The sequence below is a fragment of the Macrobrachium nipponense genome, chromosome 6, assembly GCF_015104395.2.
Source record: "Macrobrachium nipponense isolate FS-2020 chromosome 6, ASM1510439v2, whole genome shotgun sequence".
NCBI lineage: Eukaryota > Metazoa > Arthropoda > Malacostraca > Decapoda > Palaemonidae > Macrobrachium > Macrobrachium nipponense.
The window spans coordinates 75,589,110-75,612,683 of NC_061108.1; the positions used below are offsets into that span (position 1 = coordinate 75,589,110).

The 23,574-nt window shown below is 35.8% G+C and overlaps 1 protein-coding gene across 1 annotated transcript in view; it reads right to left on the reverse strand.

Annotated features, from left to right (window-relative positions):
• The window catches only part of LOC135216869 (uncharacterized), a 289,397-nt gene that overhangs the window by 181,409 nt on the left and 84,414 nt on the right, over nucleotides 1–23,574 (reverse strand). The window lies entirely within an intron of this gene.

Consider the following 23,574-nt stretch of genomic DNA (forward strand, 5'->3'; position numbering starts at 1 on the left):
AAATCGACAATTGATAATATCACACCTTTCTACTGTTTACTTACCCCAGAAACTTGGACATTTAATATCGCTGATATCTTCATTAGCAGTAAATTACTGGCCTGCATTTTTTTTCTCTCACCGCGTTCATATTTTCAAGCTTCACATTGCCGCTCCCACAGAGGCGGCACGGCGACTATAACTTATAACTTTGAAGACTCTGTTTGGTGAATTTGAAGGAATTTGATATTCTTCCTTTCTCAGTTTTCCCGAATGGTAATATGTCCTTCAATTTCAAAGTATGGCATGTTCATGCTGGCCTGAGTAGAGTATTAGAGTATTTACGCTCATCTTGGTCTGAATTGTAAAAGAATGCTTTTTAACAATTTCATCTTACATAGTATGTTGAGTGGACATAGTATGTTGACCACTCACTTATATCCGTCCAGCAGGTTCGGACTGTTACATGCAATCATGAGAGCTTTGATAGGCCTTTGTGTATTATATATACTTACCATATCACAATGACTTTGATATCATTTTCGGGTTTGCCTCTTCCTTCGTTATAAAGTGAAAGCCTGTGTATGTGGAGATATGTGAAATCGAGAATATATGTCAAGTTTCGTGATTAAATACTAGAAAGCAATTGGTTGACTCATTATGCAAATGAATTGATAAATGCAGACATGCTATACTCAGGTGTAAATTAGCATATGTAAATCGTCATGATGTTCTGTACAAAAGGCAGCGACAAAAAAAGCTTAGAAAGATGAGAGATGCAGTTCGAAGTTGCGCTCAAGATCTCGACATAAAGGAATTGAATTACTTGCATTAGTCCAAAGCAAGGTCGCTCTCGGTCGGGTCCCTCGCTGCCCACCAAAATAAGAGAAGCAAAAGCCTCTTGGTGTGAGAGCGAGCCGATTTATTGACATGGCATCCACCAACCCTCCATCCCTCCTCCTTCCCTTCCCTTCCCTTCCTCCCTCCTTCCTTCCTTCCTGATAACTAAGGAGTTCGAGGTTTCGAAAACGAAATACCTTCCTACCCGTAGCTGAGGTACAATTCCCTAGGGAGAGATTATACTATGTGGTGCTGCCTCAGGAATATAGATCACGCAAGGTTATTGCAAAGGCTGACCAACTGCTCACGCCCTGCCGTCTCCTCATCCCCTGCCGTCTCTTCCCCGAGTACCGGGTCTTCTCCCCTCCCACCCACCCACCCACAATCTCCCACATATACTGAAGGTGCGTTATGGTTAGGGGCTTTATTGTGGTTTGGCTTCTGGCTTAGGGTTGGCCTCTGTCCATGCTTTGTCTAACTGATTTCATATATTCGAAATTGCTGGTATGTCCACGGAGTTCCATACTGAAATAAAGTCAAAGAAAAAGAGGCTGTCATAGAAGGAAAAAATAGCCATGCAGCACCCGGAATAGATTTCGTTTTCGTAAATTGCAGTTGCAATATCTGTTGGACATCCGGTCTTGTGAAAGATTGATGTTTTGTCAGTAAGTGCGGTAGTCACAATATGTCAAATCGTAGTCCGTGATCCAGTGCCACTTAACAATGGAACGAAACGAAAAGAGATTCCGTCCATATTTAGTCTTGCGTTATGTTTTATATTACAAACGATATTTAGGTAATCCCTTACCTACCTGAGTGCTGTAAGTAACAAAGGACGCCGTCCTTGTTAAATCCAATGAGTCTTAACTTCATTCATTAAAGAACAGCGAAGTAACGATGTGTTCAAGATTCTCGCGCTCACCCATCTTATGCTTTCTCTTTTGCTGCTTTATCGCAGACTATCTTGTAGATCGCCGCGTTTTATATTTTGAAACCGATGTTGACTTTGCGTGCAGCATTTTGTTTGTATTTTCTTATTTTAACATTAGAATGATTTTGTGTCGGGGTTTCCATTTGAATCCATAATTCATTTGGTGGTTTCACGTTATTTGGGTTCCACGGTTTCTTATTGGACCTTCCATGCTTATTTGTTTCTTAATTTAGAAAACTTGACATCTTGATTGTCTCAATATTAGTCTTCCATACTTGGTTTTGTAACACACGGTTCTCTGTGCAGGCATGCACTGCATGCATGACCTATTGAATCTATCAATACAGCAACACTAGCCTTCTCACTCGTACTGGAAAATTATTTTTCCGCATAAAGTCTCTATTTTCAGTGTTATTTTACATATATTAACAATCATTTATAGGTTTTATAGCTAGCGTGGTGTCACCTAACTCATTTTAAACTTTCCCCATTCTTATGCGAGTTTGATTATACATTTATACATATCATGGTTGCAAGTAATTTTGGAGACCGACCACGTTTTTTTTTTTTTTTTTTTTTTTTTTTTTTTTTGCAATACAGTTATTTGGGACATTTTTACTAAATGATGTCAGAATATTTGGTTGAAGAAATATTGAACTTTTAAGTGGTAACATTTTCTTTCTCTTGTTGTCAAGACCTTAATTTGTAAACGTTCATTCATTTTTTGCTTTAACTAGTTCGGTATTTTTCCATTCTCTATCATATTTCTGCCATTTTCTCGGTTTTTGTCCCCATTACTTTACTTTCTGGATAGTTTTTTAAACTTTCAGGTCTTTCGGGCTATATACACTAAAATTTGCCCCTTTTATGTAAATTATACATTCTCTCTCTCTCTTCATCTCTCTCTCTCTCTCTCTGGTGATAGGGACCTCTCACTTCCCTCCTGCCCCTCCTTCCCCGCCATCTTTCCCCCGCCTCCGTTGTGGTGTGTAGTGATCGAACAGCTGTGAGCCTTTGCTAACGGCTCAATTATTCATAGTTTACAGGTTTATGGGAACACCCAGCCAGAATTCTTAGCCCTCCCCACCCTCAGGCCACCAGTCCCCACGAACATGACTCTTCCCCCCATCCAACACCTCTCTTCACCCCCCTTCTCCGTCTCATCTTGTTGGTCATTGGAGGAGGAGGAGGAGAACTCACTTAATTTCCTGATTGGCTAAGATGTGTTGTGATTTATGAGGATAGATGCCGAACCTAGATGTTGAGAGAGAGAGAGAGAGAGAGAGAGAGAGAGAGAGAGAGAGAGAGAGAGAGAGAGATTATGTTGGGAGTGCCAAGATGACAGGTCGCTTGAGAGAAGTGATCATTTGAGTGAGAGAGGCGCAGGAGAAGAAAAAGAAGAGAAAGTATATATATACTAGGTGGCTGGTGCCATCCCCTCTCTCCCACTGTTCCCTGGTCGACCATTAGCTAAAAAGGATTGTATCATATCGTGATTGATGCGGTTCTCCGTTATATTCCGAAGGGCTTTTCGCCCAAGAATTTTTCTCCTCTTAGCTTCAGAGCCAAAGGTGATGGTGCATAACCGAGACCATTTTACTGACGCTGACGCCCGGTATTTAAGATTTGCATTGTGGAAAAATTGCGATTTTAATTCCTTTATCACTTAGAAGAGTAATAGGCATTGGACTAATTATATATGCATCACACTAACAGTAAAATCTCAATCGTAAATAGTTAATTTTTTCCTTTCATCACCTTCTCTTTTTCAGAAACGACAGGCTAAGAAACCCTTTCATAGTATCAATATGCTAAATAATGCAAGTTGTAAGAAATGAATTTAGACTTCATTGTGTGAAGTTCGTCGTTGTTGGAACCTTTTTGCAAATCTTTCCTAAAGACTCTGCACTCATTCACTCTCACGAGATTGTATCTCTCGTGACTTAGATAAATGTGCTCGTCAGATGAGTTTTTTTTTTCTTCTAGAAATTAAATATGCTGTTTATGCCTAGATAGGTGTGGGTACTTGCACTTAAAAGTTATTTTCCAAGTTACCCTTGCTTCATGTTTTAGATACACCAGGTTCAAACGTCGAAATGTAAATGATTTTTCTTGCTAAGTCTTTCGTAGGTATTTGAAAATTTGCGTTATGATGGGATGTCAGACAAATTCAACTTTTGCTATTTAAAAATATGTTTATTTTCGATTGTATAATCTTTATACATTATAATGGCGTTTTTATGATTTATTTTTTATTTACGAAAGATTCGCAAAGCTTTGCAATTCTTCAATTACGTTTCTTTGGTGTTATAAGTGAATGTCGCTTCATATCCAGAACCGAAGGGCCACGCGCGCAAAGCCGGTTGTCTTTATATTATGCGTGTATGTGCTTGTCAAACCAAAGCGTCATTTATCATAGAGTAATAAAACTTCATTTTTGTGTTTTGCTCGAGTGCTCTTCAGTGACTATAGTTACTAGTTACTGTAGATGTCATATATAAGCTTTTGTAGTAGTTTAAAGGCAATTTAAGAAAAATTTAGTCCACAGGAATAAATTGCCCCTTCCATATATATGGGCTTTTACAGTTGCTCTTAATCTTGAGTAATAAATGACTATCGTTGTCAAGATGTTCATCCTTTGGTATTTCTGTTTTTTATAGTGATGTTAGTTACTGTCACCTTTCTGAGTAGTTCAATTATAAAGGCACTGCGAATAAATTTTTAAAAAAATATCACCTTCCCCTTTTATATTAATGTCTTATTGTAACTGCTGTATTATTAAGTTTTATGTGTATGTTTGATACGTGGTTTTATTAAGCATGGCACAACGCGGACATGTTTTTATGGATTTATCTTTGTGTACCTTGTCTTTCTTAAGGTCCTTAAGTTTTTTCTTCTTTAGATTTTTAAACAAGTGTTTTCAGTCACCATGAATATTAAAATAATCCTTTGCATTTACCAGGACAACTTTCATTCATAGATAAATTCTTTGAGAAACGGAATTGTCTTGCACGAACTATCACCAGATCGCCGCCGGCGTCGAATCCCTTTCATAATTCAGTCACAATTCAAGACGCGCAGTGAATAGTGTGACCCCAGTGTGATGACGTCACGGGCGTATTTAGGATGACACCCTGAGGCCCTGGGCAAGTGTGATGAGGCAGCTGTCATGAGCCATCCGCCGCTGTCTCCGAAGCTGTCAGCATACCTCTAATTATGCTGCCAACTGGTGCCACCAATGAAAGCCCCAACATGTGACGCACTCCCGAATATTCGCACAGCAACTGGGCCAACCAATTGTAATCATGATACCCTCTCTCTCTCTCTCTCTCTCTCTCTCTCTCTCTCTCTCTCTCTCTCTTTCGTTACTTTTGATGTTGCTCTCAGGTTGAGGGTGGCATGTATTGCGTTGAAATTGGGTTTTTAGTGAACCGAAGATTGTTTTCATTTTCTGCGGCGTTTTGCAGAAAAATGGAAGTGGGAGAGAGGCAGCAGTGATAGGGAGTAGGAATCTGCCTTCACGGAAATGTTCTTGTCTTTTGAGGTTGGTGCTGCTGCTACTACATTCTCCATTTACTTTGTTAATTTGACTTTTTATGTTTAGAATTACCAGGGATTACAAAGTGATTTATGAAGTTCCCTATGTTTAGAATTACCAGGGATTACAAACTGATTTATTAAGTTCTCTATGTTTAGAATTACCAGCGATTACAAACTGATTTATTAAGTTCTCTATGTTTAGAATTACCAGCGATTACAAACTGATTTATTAAGTTCTCTATGTTTAGAATTACCAGCGATTACAAACTGATTTCCCTCTTAATGAGAGAATGCCTTGACGAAGTTTCTTGGCTTCACCTTGGAATGTTTCTTCCTTGGTGAAGCCTTGAAACGGGCAAGAGGGCTCTCGAACTTGGGGAAATTTTCCCCAAGTCTCGAATCTAAATTTCTCTCTTTAGTCTTTCACTAATTCCTTTTTTTATTTCGACCTCTTCCTATTTTTAGCATCCTACTTTCTTCTTGCTGTCCATACCTATTAGTAATATTTCTTTTATTCAATTTTTTTTTTACTAGTAAATAGCGTGGATATTTCCACATTCGTTACATCATGCAGGTTTGATGAATGGGAGAAGGGATCACGGTTGGGAGGGATTTTCATTCAAAGCTATATGTGAGAGTATAGGATGACGTCAGCCGTCCCGAGATGGTTTGGACCTTTTGGCGGAACTGTTCCCGGAGGTTGGGTCATCGGAATCCAGGGGGATCCAATCTTTGGGAATAGGACTCTCGGCTTATGGCCGGAAGCCCGTCATTACAGATGCAAGGGGGATGATTCCATGATTTTATGGTCTCAGTCCCAACAGGCGGGTTTAGCTTACACCTGTGCCTCTGTATCTGTTTTGATGCGATCCTACGGGTAGGGTATGGAGCGGATCATCTGGGAAGTATGCTCTCACTGTGCCGATAGTGGAGAATGTAAATGCCCTTTACAACGTATGATACTTTCTTAATATTCTCAAACAGGTAAAACAAACAAACAAACACAAAACATTTAAACAAACAAACTAAAACCTTCTTATGGATAATTCGGCTAATGACCCCCCCTCCCCTGGATTTGCTGACTCTCCTTAGCGACTTCAAGTAATGACAACTCGGTTGACGACCAGGGAACTAAAAAGGGCCTTTCCTCCAGTTCCAGTATTTACACACTGGAACCATTTATTCCTTCATCCCCAGGATGCCAGGGGATTAAAAAATCTGGCAGTGCAAATGAAAATTGTAGAGTCTTGTATTGTACGGGCATTTGCACTTGATATGAATTATGAAAAATTGTTTCACTCATTTTAAACCATTCGGAGAGATTGAAAGGATGAAGCTGAAACTCTCAAAGACAAAAAAAGATTTTGAAGCATATATAACTTTTCAGGATCATTCCAAAGCTATGGTTGCCCTTTCCAATATCAAAAGTGGCAACATTTGCGGATTTTCTGGCTGTGCAAAATTGCATAATATTCAAAACGTTTTGGATTCTGAATTTGACTATATTCCAAAGTACTCTGACTTGTGTGATGCCCAGAAAATTGCTCCAAGGGTATTGCCTGAGCCAATTTGGTATGTTGCTTCGTACAGGAAGGGTGCAACAACATCATTAAGGGATACGAATGCCTTGAGAAGAAAGTTGGTACCATTCCTCAAGGAAATTTGAAGCGTTTTGGATATAATCTATTAATTAAGGCTGGGAATGAATCCCAAGCAGTATTATTGAGAAATTTTAAACCTCTGATTCAGATAGCATTGGGAAAGTTTATCCTCACAGCACCTTCAACCAGTCAAAAGGATTAATATATTGTAGAGATTTATATGAGTTTTCTGATGAAGACATACTGAAGAGATGCCCCTCTTCTGTTATAAAGTTAAAAAGCTACCAGGAGATAACAATGCCATCTTGTTGATACTTTACCAACACCCTATCTTCCAGACTATATAAAATCAGCACTTGAGCATTGCTGTCAAGAAATTCCACCCACGACCTATGCAGTGGTTACAAGTGTTATGAATTTTTGGTCATTGTTATTGGGAAATGAACCATAATGAAATAAAAAGATGCTTCATTTGCTCCAAATTCCATAATGCTTCTGAATTCCACGATAACCTCCAAAGATTGTGTATCCGAAAGATTTTGTTATCATTGGTGAGGGAGCTCACTCTCCGAACTCAAGACAATGTCCTCTGTATAAATTAGAACAGACTATAATAGATACTGCTAATAATGAACATATCACCTATAAGCTGCAAGAAAACATATTTTAGGTAATAATTCGACTTATGCGAAAAGTAGCATCCAAGAATCAGCATTCAACTGATGATATACAAGTTTCTCATTTCTTGTCTGGTGCAGAATCAAGGTGATTCCTGATAACTCTACTTCTTCATCAAGTCGATCAGAATCCAATTCTTGCATTGACGCTGGTATTCCCAAATCATTACCAAAACGCCAGCATATAAATAGAATAATTGGGAAAAAAAAAGAATGACCACTACTACCCAAAATCAAACTAAAAAAGAAGAGCAGATTTCTGTACAGAACAGATTCAACATACTTGCCACTGATGACAGCACCAAAGAGGACGGAAGAACTTTCTGAAGTGGAGATGGTGGAACTAGAAATCCCAAAAGCAAAGTCAGAAAGAAAAAACGTGTACTTGAAAGTACAACTCCTCCCAAATCAAAAAAATCGAATAATGAGATAGCTTAACAAAACCAGCAGAAGATACTCTTCAAGTATACATACCTGAAAGGGCTTCTACCCATGTACCAAACCCAATTGAAGCAGAAATAGTAACATTGCTTCAACTCCCAACCTCTGAATCTGAACTTAATGTTTTCAGACAATCATATTACCACCATGTGATAAAGGCCCGAAGTACACGCAAATGCACACGGTTTCTCAAGAAGCGGAAGGAATCCTTACTAACAATGTACCCCTTGAAGAAATAAATCCCTCACCAGTTTTAGGCAAAACTAGTAAATCAATGATATCCCATAAAACACCAACAGGGAATAAAACAACCCACAAAATGTCCTGTGGCTGTAATGATTGTTTTTTAGACGAATTCAATGACCTTAAAAATATAAGTATACATATATGAATAATCTAATAGACAATTTTACTAAGAACAAAAAAATAAAAACCAGTATGGTAAATTAGAAAACCACAACACTGGTTGTATGTGTGTTGACCATCTAATAAAGAAGCGTGCAACAGGCACCCTTCATCTTGAAAAATTTCTAGAAAAATTTAATCACAATCCAAAAGAAATTCAGGAAACGAATCGAAATCGAAGTAACCAACAGGGAGCCATAGCTAAAGAAGCAAAACCTAATTCAAAAAATACTGCTACTGCAGTTAAACAGAAACCCATTCCCGGCAAAATAAGCAGAAACAATACTCTACTAGTGATTATTCCACCTCCCACTACCATAATGTACAATTCATACGTAATCCAATGGAATGTTAATGGTCTTAAAACCCGTTTACATCAAGGGAAAATTCAAAGACTATTAAAATATTATAATCCAATTGCAATATGCTTACAGCATACAAATGATACCGTTCAATCAATAGGAAATTACAATTTAGCATCTCATTCAGTTCCTTCTGCTAATACATTAGGAACTGCAATCTATATTCATAACAGAGTAACTTTACGATGCTATATCCTTTAGAACCTCAGAATTTCAATTATCTGGAGTTAGATTACATTTAGATAATAACTCCTTTAATATTTATAATATGTACAATCAACCCTCTTGTAACTATAATTTTGCAAAATCTACCTAAAGTATTCCCCAAAAGGCAAGAGAATTTCCTATTATTAGGAGACTTTAACTCCCACAATCCCATCTGGGATACCAATTGTGTTGATGTTGACACAGATGGTTCAAAGGTCGAACAGATGATGAATGATCACAACCTCTGTATTTATTGAATGAGGCAGAGAGTAGCACTTACTACTCAAAACTCATGGCACCTATTCGTCAATTGATTTAACACTCTGTTCCAATAGTATTGTTGATAGGTTTGAATGGAATGTCCTAGATGACCTGTTTAACAGTGACCATTTTCCTATTTTGATTACCATATTAGGACATACACCAACTTCTCCGATCCAACGGTATAATACAAATAAAGCTGACTGGGATAAGTTCAAGTTTTACACTAGGCAAGTGCCTGCCTTTGATTATTCCCAGGACCATGATAAAACAAACGACGACTTTGTGAATTTTATCACACAAGCGGCTGATAAATCGATGCCTCTGACTGGCAATCGACAGTTGAAACATTCGGTCCCATGGTGGTCAGACACATTAACCCAACTGATAACGAAAAGCATGCAATTGGAAGAAAATTAGAAACCCTAAATAAAAGATTCAAACATTTGATACAGGTCCCCTAATGTTAGGGAATACAATAAACAAATTAGTTGACATAGCCATAGAAATTAGTGTATTGAAACCATATTTCAATAAGATTTCTGCTAAATTTAGGAAGGAAGTAATTAAAGGCAAGATAATTTCATGGCACAAAAATACGTGTCAAGCATATCAGATAATACTTCTATGCAGAAGGTGTGGCAGAAATTTAGGAAGATTAACGGTTCTTACAGCAGACCAGCAAGACACGCATTAATGCATAATGGCTCATTAATACATGAAATACTCAGACAATCTCTAATATTATCGGTCGTAATATTGAAAACATAAGCAGTATTGATAATTTAGATGCCCACTTTCGAGCCCTTAAAAGAAGAGAAGAAGCATACCATTGAATTTTTGATACTGTAGAAGATATTTACTACAATAAAAGATTTACTGAAGAAGAGTTGGAATTTGCATTATCAAACTGTAGCTCAACAGCCCCTGGAAAAGATAATGTAAATTTCGATATGATGAGAAATCTAGCCCCTCCCTTTAGCCAAGGCCTATCTATTGGATTTCTATAATCATCTTTGGACCAAACATCTATTTCCAAAGGCATGGAAACATGCAATAGTAATACCAATAGCTAAGGCAGGAAAAGATCCTAGTAATCCAGATAATTACAGACCAATTTCACTAACCAGTTGTGTTTGTAAATTACTGGAAAAGATGGTTAATTATAGATTGAATTGGTGCTTGCGTCGTAATAATGTTTTATCAAATTCTCAATTTGGCTCTCAATCGGAGCGATCCACCTTGGACTCTCTTTCTCACCTGGAAAATTATGTACGTAGAGGTTTTTGAACGAAAACAGATCACAATAGCCCTATTTTTTTGACATTCAGAAGGCTATATGATACAACATGGAGGTACTCGATACTAAATCCTTGCATCATAACGGTTTCCGAGGACATCTTCCTATTTTTATCAGAAATTTTATAGATGGAAGAACATTTCAAACTCGTATTGATAATATTTACTCTGAATCTTTTAAGCTTGACTGTGGTGTACCCCAAGGCAGTGTTTTAAGTGGAACGCTTTTTGCGTTGGCAATTAACGATATAGTAGATCAAATGCCACAGGGAGTGCAAAGTAGTCTTTATGTGGACGACTTTGCAATTTACTATTCATCCAACAATCTTCGTCATTTGCAAAGAAATTCTAAATAATGCCATTCGAAAAATACAAGCTTGGACTGCGTCTGTTGGTTTCAGACTTTCGGCAGAAAAAACTCAGGCAATAATGTTTTATAGGAATAGTAGATGGAAACAGAATCAAAGATATAAATCTTACTTGGGGCAATGTACAAATCCATTTCCAAGATAAAGTAAAATTTTTGGGACTGGTCTTTGATACTCATTTGAATTGGAAAGCACATGTATCTTACATCAATTCTAAATGTAATAGTGCTCTTAACTTAATGATGAAATTATCTCATACAATATGGGGTGCAAGGAGATCAACTTTACTGATGATATATAAGGCATTGGTCTTATCAAGAATAGATTATGGAAGCCCAATATATGGATCAGGATCTGAAGCAACTTTGAAGTCTTTAGATCCAATACATACTCGAGGCCTGAGAATTTGTAGTGGAGCGTTTAGATCATCCCCAAATCTCTCGGTTTTATGTGAAATTGGAGAACCCCCTTTGTCGTTGCATCGGGATTTTGTAACAATGCGGAGTGCATTGAATATTCTGTCTACAAGTTCTCCTACAAAAAAGCTCTTTTTTCAGAGTGATATTTTTATAAATAATCATGTGCATCATTCCCCATTGAGCAAATAGGCTGTTGCAGTCCAACAAATATCAAAATGAACATCATTCTACCATCTCTTTTCCCCCCACCTTGGATCATGAAAAAAACAAGAATATGCTCTCATCTTTTTCTTTCAATTTATCAAAGAAACTTTCAGCTATACCCCGAGTCACCATCAACAAATTGCCATAGAGCATATTCAAAGGAAAGGTCCTCACTACGCCATATACACTGATGGCTCTAAATCTTCAGTGGTTGTAGGAAGCGCTGCAGTGTCTTTGAAGAAAATGAGCCAGTTATCATTGCCAAAAGAGTCTTCAGTATTCACCTCCGAGCTATATGCCATTTTACTAGCCATCAAATATTGTTAAAGCACATGAAGAAAGACTAAATTTAAAATTTATCATCTACTCGGATTCACGAAGTGCCATAGAAGCCCTCAAAAGCTATTCACATAAGAACCTGTTGGTATTAAAGATTAAAGAACTTTTAAACAATTTTTATCTTGAAGGGGTAGATATTGAATTATGTTGGGTCCCAGCTCATGTAGTTGTTGGAAATGAAAGAGCGGATACTGCTGCTAAACAGCCGTCAACCTGCCTCAACGGTTAATATTAATCTCCCCGTTAGAGATACATAACTTTATTAAAAACATTTACAATGGAAAAGTGGCAAAGATTGTGGAGCAACGTATCTCAGAATAATAAATTAAGACAATTAAAGTCAACTGTTTCTCATGGGAGTCATCTAATCAATACGACAAAAAAACTGAGGTAATATTGACTCGATTAAGAATTGGCCATACGAGATTGACCAATGGATTTTTAATGTGTACACCTCACGGCACTATTCCCATGTGCAGTGAGTGTGATACTTTTTTATCTATTAAACATATATTTTCTGTTTGTCGGGTTTTTAAGCGAGAAAGAGAGATATGTTTTGGCCGGAAAACGTTTTCTGACATTTTAACTGAATCTAGTAGTTTTTCTGTTTTTTAGATTTTAACTTTTCTAAGGAATACACGTTTAATTGATAGAATTTAAGTTTTTACCTGAGATTTTTATTTTATTACTAATTCTTTTTAAAATTACGTAGATTTAATATATAGTTAATTCTTTTTATCGCTTAGATTTCATATATATATTTATTTATTCATTCATTTATTCACTTAGATTTAGTACTATATTTGAAGATAAATAGATATATATGTATATATATTATTTATTTATTTATTTATTTTATTTATTTATTTTTTTTTTTTTAGAATTTTTATTTATATCCCGATCTTTTTCGGGCCAGCCCTGTTAGAGTCAAGTTTGACTCATTGGACTGGTAAAACTCCTTTCTTTAATAATAATACAAAAACTGATTTATTAAGTTCTCTATGTTTAGAATTACCAGCGATTACAAACTGATTTAATTAGTTCTCTATGTTAGAATTACTAGCGATTACAAACTGATTTATTTAAGTTCTCTATGTTTAGAATTACCAGCGATTACAAACTGATTTATTAAGTTCTCTATGTTTAGAATTACCAGCGATTACAAACTGATTTATTAAGTTCTCTATGTTTAGAATTACCAGGGATTACAAACTGATTGATTAAGTTCCCTATGTTTAGAATTTATTAAGTTCCCTATGTTTAGAATTACCAGCGATTACAAACTGATTTATTAAGTTCTCTATGTTTAGAATTACCAGCGATTACAAACTGATTTATTAAGTCCCTATGAATTAGAATTCCCCGCGATTACAAACTGATTTATTAAGTTCCCTATGTTTAGAATTACCAGCGATTACAAACTGATTTATTAAGTTCCCTATGTTTAGAATTACCAGCGATTACAAACTGATTTATTAAGTTCCCTATGTTTAGAATTACCAGCGATTACAAACTGATTTATTAAGTTCCCTATGTTTAGAATTACCAGCGATTACAAACTGATTTATTAAGTTCTCTATGTTTAGAATTACCAGGGATTACAAACTGTAATAAATAGAATTACCAGGGATTACAAACTGATTTATTAAGTTCCCTATGTTTAGAATTACCAGGGATTACAAACTGATTTATTAAGTTCCCTGTGTTTATTTACCAAGCGATTACAAACTGATTTTATTAAAGTTTCTCTATGTTTGAATTACAGCGATTACAAACTGATTTATTAAGTTCTCTATGTTTAGAATTACCAGCGATTACAAACTGATTTATTAATTTCTCTATGTTTAAGAATTAACTCAGGGATTACAAACTGATTTATTAAGTTCCTCTATGTTTAGAATTTAAAAACCAGCGAGTTAACAACTGATTGATTAAGTTTCCCTATGTTTAGAATTGATTAGGTTCCCTATGTTTAGAATTACCAGCGCTTGACAAACTGATTTTATTTAAGTTCTCTATTTTGTTAGAATTAACCAGGGTATTACAAACTGATTTATTAAGTTCTCTATTTTGTTTAGAATTAACCATGGGATTACAAACTGAATTTTTAATAAGTTCTCTTATGTTTTCGAATTACCAGGCGATTACAAACTTGATTAAAAGTTCCTCTGTGTTTAGAATTACCTACCGATTACAAACTGATTTAATTAAGTTCTACTATGTTTAGACTTACCAGCGAATTACAAACTGATTTATTAAGTTCCTCTATTGTGAATTACCAGGGATTACAAACCTGATTTTTTGATTAAGTTCCCTATGTTTATAATTTATTAAGTTCCGCTATGTTTGACTTACCAAAGGTTTAACCAGGATTACCACTGGATTGTTTTAGTTCCCGATTACAAACTGATTTATTAAGTTCTCTATGTTTATTAAATTAACAGCGATTACAAAACTGATTTATTAAGTTCCTATGTTTAGAATTTACCAAGCGATTACAAACTATTTATTAGTTTACCTATGTTTAGAATTCCTTAGTTTCTAATTTGTTAGAATTACAGCTATTACAAACCTTGATTTTATTAAGGTTGTTCTCCTATGTTTAAGAAATTACCACGATTACAAACTTGATTTATTAAGTTTCCTCTTTGTGTTTAGAATTACCATTCGAGTTACCACTTGATTTATTAAGTTACCTTATTGTTTAGAATACCAGCGATTACAAACTGATTTTATTAAGTTCCCTATGTTTAGAATTAACCAAGGGCGAATTAAACCAAACTTGATTTATTAAGTTCATATGTTTAGAATACCAGCGATTACCAAACTGATTATTAAGTTCCTATGTTTAGAATTACCAGCGATTACAAACGATTATTAAGTTCCCTAGGTTAGAATTACAGCGATTACAAATGGTTTATAAGTTCCTATGTTTAGATACCAGCGATTACAAACTGATTTATTTAAGTTCGCTATGTTTAGAATTACCAGGGATTACAAAACTGTAATAAATAGAATTACAGGGATTACAAACTGATTATTAAGTTCCCTATGTTTAGAATTCTACCAGGGATTACAAACTGCGTTAGTAAGTCCCTGTGTTAGAATTACCAGCGATACAAAAATGATTTATTAAGTCTCTATGTTTAGAATTACCAGCGATTACAAAATGATTTATTAAGTCTCTATGTTTAGAATGACCAGCGATTATAAAACTTGATATATTAAGTTCTCTATGTTATAGAATTACCAGGGATTACAAACTGATTTATTAAGTTCTTATGCTTCAGAATTACCAGCGATACAAATGATTTCTTAAGTTCTCTATGTTTAGAATTACCAGGGATTACAAAACTGATTTCTAATTCTCTAGTTTAGATACAGCGATTCAAACTGATTTATTAAGTTCCCCTAGTTAGAATTTTTTTACAAGGGATTCCCCCTACAAATGATTTTTTTTAAGAATTAAGGTTCCATATGGTTTTTGAATTATTAAGTTCCTATGTTTTAGAATTACCAGCTTGATTGATTTTTAAGTTTTTTTTAACTAGTTTTTATTTAGTTAAGTTCTTACAAAATGTTAGAATGTTTACCAGCGATTACAACTGATGTTTATAAGTTGTCCCTCCCTCCTTGTTTAGAATTACCGGCAGCGATTACAAAACTTGATTTATTAAGTTCCCTATTTGTTTAGAATTACCAGCGATACAAACTGTTTTTTAGAAATTTACCCAGTTCGGAATTTACCAACCCCGATTATTTTTAAGTTTTTTTTCTATTGTTTTTCTAGATGTTACCACCCGTTTTAACAAACTTGAGTTATTAAGTTCCTCCTTATTGTTTTTTTAAATTTAACAACGCTTTTTACAACCTTGATTTAATTGAAAGTTTTTTCCTTTACTATGTTTTTTTTAGAATTTACCACGCTTAACCAAAAACCCTGATAATTTTTTTTTCTCTATGTTAGAATTACCACCGCGATTACCAACTTGATTTTTTTAATTTTAAGTTGTGTTCTCAAATGTTTTTATTAAGAATTGTTTACCATGATTTACCAACCTTGATTTTTTATTTAAGGTTCTCTTTATGTTAGAATTTATTAAGTTCCCTATGTTTAGAAATTACCTTCGAGGGATACAAAACTGATTATAAGTTCTCTATGTTTAAGAAATTACCAGGGATTACGAATTGATTTATTAAGCTCTTCAGGCTTTCTATATCTGTATTTTTTAAAAGCCTTTTGTCCTGAATACAGTATGGATAGTGTTAAAGTATCATTATAATAAATTCGTGCGTTGTTATTAATATGCTATCGCTGTAACTATTATATTATTACCCGATGTTGCTGTAACTGATAGGATTGGTAATTACGCAAACTGATGTCTGCAGGATATGAATAATGTAAAATATCGGTAGCAGTGGTTTGTTGACAGTCATAACGAATAACCTGAGGCGTTTTAAATTAATGCAAGTGTATTATAGAATTAAGTGCATTTAAATGATAAAGTTATAAAACTTTAAGCTATATATATATATATATATATATATATATATATATATATATATATATATATATATATATATATATATATAGATATTAGAATTAAGTGTATTTAAATAATAAAGTTATATTATAAGACTTAATAAAGCTATAGTATGTATATAACTATAAGCAAAGGAAAGTTTCATTGAAGATGTATGGACACATTGTTGTTGGATAGTAAGCTTTATTCAAGATGTATCGACTTATTGGTATTGAATAGTGAGATTGATAGATTATGTAAGGACACATTGTTGTTGAATAGTGAGATTGATTCAAGACTTATGGAAAAACTTTTGTTGACTAATGAGCGTACAGGATTTTTATCGAGATGTAAGGACCCATTGCTCATAAATAGCGATATTGCAGGATTTAGTAAAGATACTTTGACACATTGTTGTATTGGTTCTAGATATACAGAACATTGATGGTGTATAGTAGGAGGGCAGGATTGAGTCAGTATGTATGGACATGTTGTTGAATGGTTAGATATATTCAAGATGTATTGAAACATTGTTGTTGAATAGTAAGCTTGATTCAAGATTTTTGGATACTGTTGTTGAAAGTTAAGATGTATTCAAGATGTATGCACATTTGTTGTTGAGTAGTAAGAGTGCAAGATTTATTCAAGGTACATGGACACATTTTTGTTGAATAGTAAGATTGATTCATGATTTATGGACATGTTGAATAGCAAGAGTGCAGGATTGATTCAGAATATATGGACATATTGTTGTTGAATAGGAGGCTGTTTCAAGATTCATTGACACAATGTTGTTGAATAGGAAGAGTGCAGGATTGATTTAAGAGATATGGACATGGTGTTCGTGAGTGGCCATTACCGAGTTCGTTTTCATTTGCTCGAAATGAGAAAACACTAGCAAATAATAAAGCTGGAAGTATTTTCCATATTGAATCAGTAACCAGCGTGTTAATTTTCCCAAGTGTAAAAGACCAAACAATTTGAATCAAATGGAAAAACTCATCAAAACCACTATTAAGCACTGTTGTCGCCCCCAACTTCATCAAAAAGACTCGGTTTACGATGAGATGGATATTCGGAAATACTAAGGATATTAAAAAACTCAATTCCGTCCTATTACTCAGAAGGTATTAGTAAATTCCCCTGTAGCAAATAACGGAAAGCAATACAATACCGCATATAGCTTACGAAAAGGGTGAGGAAAGACAAAACTGTAAAAATTTGCTGAAAATTATAAATGCTTTAAATAAAAAAAGGAAACATATACTTACTCAACAATTGTTAGCAGTTAGTTCTCTCAAAACATTTCAGTAAGAAATTTATATCCCATTATGTCATGAAGAGGTGACAAAATAGATCTAAATAGGCAAAATGGCGTGAGTCAGCTATTATGAATAAAGAAGAAATGCCTTTAGGGGAAAGAAACAAGCAAAAAATGGAAAAACCTTTAGGAACCATTCCAATTGAAGGTTAAAAGCAACTCGGAGGGTCACCTCCCACGCCGCACCCCCTTTTCCATAAAGCACTCGAAAAGCATTCCAAAAGCTGTCAGGAAGGACGATCGCGTGTCCATCATAGCCGTAGCCACTTGTCACTTAAGTTTCATTTCCCAAAACGGACTAACTGGAGTTCATCGCTTGCCTCTTGCTAATAATGCTTGTTGCAAATTTGGACAATATTTGAGGCTCACGGCCAATGAAACTCCCGCGTCCTAATGAGGTTACGGGGATCGAGAGGAAGCGACGGCTCTTTCACGGGATAGGCAGAGAGAGAGAAAGAGAGAGAGACAGAGAGAGTTGGATTATAGATAGCGGATAGCTCATCTCTTGAAGGCTTGCCTATTATAGAACTATTTGTGTGTACATTTGCTAGTGAATGAGGAATATTCGTGCTTCCCCCTTTTTGAAACAAAGTTATGACACATTGTGTTGCGTTGGCACAAGATAAAAATTATCATTTTTGTGTATATTTTTTCCACAGTTCTGCTTTAGAGTTGTAACGGTTAGAATTCAATAGCTCTTTATACCCAAATTGCCTTGTATGGAAGTTGAAAGTAATTCGAAGTAAATCGACAATAAATAGCGAGGATTTATCATATTTTTCACCAGGAATAATGTTCTTGAAATGGATCTGCGATCATTCATCAGACAGAGCTAATTTCGGTAATTGACTGGATGACGCATGCTTATGTGCATATTTCAATAACTATCCATCTTCCGTGCAAAAGAGCGCGCGTCTCCGTGTCTCCCTCTGTCCCCATATTTACTTCCGTGATTAGCACTGGTAAACACCGGGGGAAAAAAAGAGTGATTACACCCTTTGGCTTGTCCATTACCATAAAAGAATGTCATAAGGGCCAATGCGGCTAATATACGAAGCACATCCAATCAAGGGAATGACCGCTAAACAGTCTTGCATCCCACTACATACTAAAAACGACATTAGATCCACAATTAGTCTCTTGAGGCCATAATCCAAGGTCCCATCCCTCTCCTTCACCCTCCCAACTCCCCCATTCTTGGACCAACCTGTCCATAACCTCCTGTCCCCTATTCACCAGCCCATATAAGTCCCCCGTCTTCAAGCATGCCTGCTCCAGGAATCAGGTCAGTTAAGAGGTGGAAGGCCCAAGTACACTACTCGAAATACGTACATGCAACTGATAACATAAATATGAGATGGGTAATGAGACCAATGCGAAGAGTTCCTGAGTTCGAGCAGAATGTATTCTCATTGGATTTACAGTTTTTTTTATATTTATAATTGATTTCGTCTCACATCTAATCTTTATCATTATAATGTAGGATCGCGTATTAATGATTTCAGTTTATTCTCTTCGGAGAAGTGATATAAATATATATATATATATATATATATATATATATATATATATATATATATATATATATATATATGTGTGTGTGTGTGTGATATATATACGTGTGTGTGTATATATATATATATATATATATATATATATATATATTATTATATGATATATATATATATATATATATTATATATATATGTATATATTGATTTTTTATTGTTTGATTACGCGTGCGTATGTAGAAAGGTTGCCATCCGTTAACGTTACATGAAATCAGCCATTCCAGTCCTTAAGGAAGTTCTATCAACCCCAGATTAGATAAAAGGAGAAGAAACAAGCTATATAAATGTATATGCATTGGTACGTGCCCACTTATGAAATCAGATCGCCGGGTAGCCATCGGAAGAATTTTGGAAATGCTTGCCCACTGAAATGAATATCAGAACTTGAAGGTAAGATGATCCAGACTAGAAGAGATGTGTTTAACCATCGGCTCCCTTTTCAAATATCAAATTGAGCAAACGAAATGCGGCGAAATGTGACCCAGTGCTAGCGGAAATGGCCCCAGTCATATTGGCCCTTGGACAGACTACATTTTACTAATGAGGTTTTGAGTGGTCCTAGGAGAGAGAGAGAGAGAGAGAGAGAGAGAGAGAGAGAGAGAGAGAGAGAGAGGTAAATCGCTTACGTGGTCATGGAAGATCGCAATGAAGAAAGACTGATGAATTCTAAAGAAAGAAGATTGATTCCCGACGATTGGGATTAAGAAAATATTAGGAGCTGGTGAGTATAGGAAAAGGAAAAACGGAGAACAGAAACTATGAGAAGAGAGAGAGAGAGAGGGAGAGATAATATTGGATATTGCTAGCCAAAGCCAAAGCCAAAAAGAAACGGAGCCAGAAAGAGAGAAGGGTTTTATAGGACTGGGGTTTATCTTTTCATAACTCCAGAAGGGTTTACGTTCAACCCCAATTAGGTAATCATTTTAAGTACGTGGGGTCTATGCTCGCATCATCATATCATCGTACACTTTCCCACTGCTTGAGTGATTAGTTGGATAACCCCCATTCTTCTCTCTCTCTCTCTCTCTCTCTCTCTCTCTCTCTCTCTCTCTCTCTCTGGTTGACCACAATTTTTAATTGTAGGGGAGAGGGAAGGGCTGGGGGAAATAATGACTCTTGATGATGCATTGTTATTAGATTCTTGGATGTGATCCTTACTGCATGACGCTTGAATTTCACTGATGCTAATTTTATCATTTTATTCTCTAGCCGTTATTCCATAATTTTGGTCATCAGAAATAACAAACTCCATTACGCCCGTGAGTTATTGATCCGTTTATTTCGGCATTATATTGTTATGTTAAAAAGCCATTTGGATGATTATCAACCGTGCAGTGTCATTTATGCTTTGCAGTTTCAGAAGACTGATATAATATGGAAGATGCTGGATAGTTTGCCTTTGCAACATCTTATTTACATATGCAGTGTCTGTAACAGATGGTAATTCGGAAAAAGAAGAACATTTGTCAGGTTTTTTTTTTCCGCCTATGACAGGCCAGCGCTGTTATTCCTCTGAGGAAAAATTTTTTTTGTCGCTCTTTATGTACTCAGCCGAAGGAAACTTTTGATGAAAACCATTTTTAAGATATATTTTAGCCTTTATAGGCCATTTTTCAATTAATTTTATCACTGATGAATTTATTTCGTTCTAACCAAATAATAAGAAAGGATTTGGCCTATAAGAGGTAAACGAGAAAGCAGTTATTCGACAACTACTCTTTCAATTGCTTATTCAATGATGGAGAAGTCTCAAATGCAAAAGCTTCGTTATCTTCCTTATGCATAGCCTAAATTAACTAGGTCGAAGAGAAGTGAGCAACACGTCTATTAAATAAAAATAGAGATGCAGGATGGTTGGGAACAGAGTATTGGCTACTTCAAAATGGAAAAATTGCTTTTGGGATAAAGACTTCGTATGCTCTTCGCTTTGATGCTCTCATTGCTCTTCGTTTGAGAGCAGCTTCATGCTAGCGCCGTCCACGCCCTTAGCGCTATACCGACACATGACGATCCTTCAGTAAATTGGATATAGCCGTCACAAGTGATTTAACGTGACAATTTAATCTTGCGAATCATCGGAGTCGAAAGGAGTCGTTTTTCCAGTTGGTGAAACGTTGTCTATTGTCTTCCTTGTAGCTTCACTCAGAGTCGAGAGGTTGTTTTGATCGTCTGAATGAGGGGTACTATTGTTTTTTGATATAATGATGGTAGTATTTCTCATTGACAGATAGTTATTTTGTCTTTTTCATTGTCAGTTAGCTATTTTGACTGGTGTCGCACTCGGTATCGTCTATCCGTGGCTGTCGTGTAGCAAACGCTTGTTATGTTTGATGTTAGGGTTGTTGTCGATCGTATGTTACCTAATCAGTGGATGAATACTTTGTAGTTGGTAAAGGAAATCGTCATTCACTTTTGTTTTCCGCCCGTAATACTATTGTTTTTCTTCTTTTCAATCGAAGACATGATATTGTTTAATGTATTGTTGAGACGTGATATTGTTAAATGCAATGTCAGGACGCGATATTATTTAATATAATGAAAAGTTGATCGGATTTTCTTGACTCACTTAACAAGTGTACGTGTATAAGTGTGTCTTATTTACATCGTGGTTGGTATAAATGGACTAACTCTTACCTTTATGTCTCCTCTTTCAAGTTAAGTAATTTGCATTTTCTTTTCATTTTGTTTTCATAATCTTTTGATTATGTTGCCTCTCGGATTTCATTGGGTGATAAATATTAGCCATTCATTCTGATCCAAAATGGCGTTCTTGCAGTGCGTATTACAACTTGCTGTAAAGCCAAATGATTTAGTTACAGTAAATGGACTTCGTAACAGTTTGACTGTCCTGCCGCCTGCCTGAGTTCTTTAAGAGAAACGGGTAGCGAGAGAGGAGCAGTCAGATTTGAGGGTGATTCTGTACGGTACGGCCTCCAGTTGGCGTCTTGTATGTCGTCCCTATCACATCTGCAGTTTGCCTTGATGACACAGTGAAAGCTTTCTAAAGCCTTAGAATGCTCTAATGCTTGTGTGTGTGTGTGTGTGTGTGTGTGTGTGAGAGTATTTTTTTTTTTTTTTTTTTTTTTGTCCATTGCTATCTTTGCTTTTGTGGTATCGTGAAAAAAATAAGGCGGTCATATATGTTTTTGTTTGTTGGTATTATTGTCGGTTGTTTACAAAATAATCCATATTGGTGTCACTCTCGCACCGAATAGTTGGAGACGGGCGTGATTATGGCGCCAGAGAGGCGTGTGGGCGGATGGATGGACTTGGGAGGGCCTGGCTGGGATGGTGATGGACATGAATGCTTGACACGATAATGAGGGAAAATGACTGTGAATGGTGAGTAATGAGGGCGAACAAAAGAGCACTTGAATTGGAAGAGTGGGTGAGGATATGTGTGTTTACTGTGCGACGTTCACTGACAAAGGAGATAAAAAGAAAAGTCACAGATGAAAAAGAATTGGTGGCTTGGGTGTGGTAGGATATCAGAGGAATGTCATAGTTGTTGACCTTTTTCCAATCTCTCTCTCTCTCTCTCTCTCTCTCTCTCTCTCTCTCTCTCTCTCTCTCTGTGATTTTCGCTATTGCAAGCAGAAATTAGTTACTCTTGTGTTTATCATTTTCTTTTATTCTGTTTTCATTAATAGTTTGTTTCCTGTATACTTCCGACGAACCGGAATAAATCGGTGTTTGAAAGATAGCAGTGAATATTTAACTGTTTTCAGTTGTTGAATCTCTGTCGTTTCATCCTCGGCCTCCTTTCTTGTCATTTTATAATGAAGTATATACTTTTTTCATGTTTAAGAGAACATGTTAATTCAGGTCACCCAAGGACCATCATTTCTTCGCGTTTTTGCACGATCACAGATTACGCTTCGTTGCCAGATCTCTGTCTAAAGCGTGTTCAACACGTATAGATACGGATAAAATAGAAATTCACAGTAGTCGTAGACCTGCTCGTCTTGAATTTTCTAGCAATGCCTCCAGTCGTCCACTGTTGCTATTGTGGTTATGGAATTTTTTCATTTAATAATTTTGGAAATTCCTTGCTAAATGGGTCTGCAGGCATTGGTTGAACTGTGTTGATAGATAAGTTGATATTTTGCAAATAATTCGTTTGCTGCGCACCTACAAATATTATAATGAACAAAAATAATTTAATTTGGTAAGCTGTCCTATTATGTAATATTTTTATGGAATGTCGTTGAAGGGTACCGCATTTATGGTATAATTTCTTTAGTGTTATGTCAGACTTTCAGTTTATTACCACTGCCAGTGAAAGA